The sequence below is a fragment of the Polistes canadensis genome, unplaced genomic scaffold (genome assembly GCF_001313835.1).
Source record: "Polistes canadensis isolate GaletaPanama2010 unplaced genomic scaffold, ASM131383v1 scaffold_105, whole genome shotgun sequence".
NCBI lineage: Eukaryota > Metazoa > Arthropoda > Insecta > Hymenoptera > Vespidae > Polistes > Polistes canadensis.
In genome coordinates, this window is record NW_014569652.1 from 331,536 (window position 1) to 333,916 (window position 2,381).

Below are 2,381 nucleotides of genomic sequence, written 5' to 3' on the forward strand. Positions count from 1 at the left end.
AAAAAAAATTATCTGGCCTTTTGTAAATATCTCGGGGGTTTATTTCGAAATTGAAGAGAAAACGGTGAACGTTCAGAAAGCACGAACTATCATTATACGTTTCCCTATTGCGGTTTTAAAAACTATTACAATGCGTAGCAGGATTGTTTCTAACAATAAGAATCCTCCTTCGGTCTGTAGGTTGTATTATTCGTAGTTGCATTTAGTTTTTTAGTTTAAAGTTTACGTCTTGTTTCGTTATTGTCGTCGTAGTCGTAGTCGTAGTCGTAGTCATTGGTTTAACCACGCGGATTCTGCTTCTTTATTTCGAGCACTATCTCAAATGCGGTGCATAATAGCTGGTAGCAAAGTCACTGCACCGTGAGAATACAGTTACACACTATTCTCATGAATAATAGTCGTGATTACTGTTTTTAAATAAGGCACATGGCTCCTGCGAGCAGATGAATTAGTAAGAATGAGACAGAGAAATGATATTACGGATAATAGAAACGAGAAAATAAACAAGAAAACACTTGTCGCGAATCTTCTCCAGATTATTATTTCACATTTTATTTGAAATTATTATATTATCTTAATAACCGCAATAATTCGTTTAAACAAAACGTTTAGCATACTTCTTTTTGTGGTTAATTATATTATTATTTATATAATAAACGTAATTTTGTCATTTGTCAATGGTGAAAATTATGATAATAATTATGCTATGTTTTTGTGTGTGTATATATATACGGGATAATTAATTTTTATTAACATTAATTATTTAAATTATCTCGTTTTAATAATCTCAATGTTCTTTTGCTTGTAAGTTATTACGAAATTTTTCTACACACAAGTGATTATATTTATAAAAAGAAAATGTAATTGTTATTAATATTTGATGGTTTTTTTTTTTAAATGGAAAATACCTAATCATTATTTTCTACACTACAATAATTATTTTTGATTTAATTATTAATGATTAATATAATGTTTTTTTTTTCTTAAAAACGAGTATTTTTGTTTGAGAAATATTTATAACACATTTTAATTTATTTATATAAAAATAACGCAAAAAAAATTGTAATTATTTTTTAATCAACCATGTAAAATTATATTAAATGGAAAATGTGTTTTCACTTAATTATAAAATACTTTATAATTATATTTTCTATTACAGTAATTTCATTTTGGTGTTGATATTAAATATTTTCTTTAGCGAATAATTATGCGATTATTAATAAGTTTAACAAATCATTCGATTATCGCGTAAATAATTCTCATGGAAATTAATGAAAATCGCGAAATTGGAGACACGGAAGTATGCATTCATTCTATACGAAGAAACGACTTTCTCTCGTTCGCACGAAAACTCATCGGTATGCTTCACATCGAATGTTATTTCCCGTTGCGCCTTTTTAAACACAATAAGTTCTACCATAATCGGTTATAAAGACTTTATTGAAAGATAACAAGATAATAACGATGATGAAACCCCGTCTACGCTATTAGAATGTTTAATTAGAATTAACTCTTGTGTATAGGTAATATTATGTCTCTACATGTATATACAATACATAAAGAATGTTATGTAAAATTACATAAAAAATCCGTTAGACATGTTTTTTTATTCTATTATTAAGTGTTCAATAAAATTGAATAGTGTTTTTGAAAGAATACAATTTTACTGGGAAATTTTTGAACGATTACTAATCAACCAATTTGTTATTTCAATTTAAATAAAAATTGTACAAAAATACTTTGTTTAGAAAATATTTTAATTTGTAATTCATATTCGCATTCTAATAAAATCGAACAATCGAACATTAAATTGTTCAACTTTCTATCGTATATCAATGATAAAATTATTTATCCTAATCAGATGAAAAATACAACAATTAGATAGTTGTAACTTTCTAAAATAATCTAATCGTTTGATCTCTTATTCGAATAATAATATTGAACGTGCGCGATAAATAAATTTCTATATAGCATAGTACTCGTGAACTTTAAACTATCGCAACCATAATCGATTACGAAATCTCACAGTGTGTGATCGAATATAATAATCGTAAATATTAAAAAGGAATTGAAAAGTGATGGAAAAGAAAATAGTCTAAAGGGTCACACTCTAATTGACGATACGTACTCAAAATAATATAAAGTAAGAATGCATATCAAGGCCGATCTCTCGTGATGCATCCACCACCCGCTGCTCTCTCTAATTATAATAAAAATAAATTACTCGTAGCTAATTAACGTTCGAAAAATAAAAAAAAAGTTCTTTGCACCCATGCAAATCGTTTTCGAAATTATCCATATGGATATATATATATACGATTGATTATAATTATTATATTTTATTAAATACTTTATATAATAATTTAATAATTAAATTAATT

General features: G+C 26.3%; 1 protein-coding gene across 1 annotated transcript in view; it reads left to right on the forward strand.

The window, feature by feature from the left end:
- Positions 1-2,381, forward strand: part of LOC106787566 (tyrosine kinase receptor Cad96Ca) — a 14,980-nt gene that overhangs the window by 7,145 nt on the left and 5,454 nt on the right. The gene's annotated exons all lie outside the window — the stretch shown is intronic.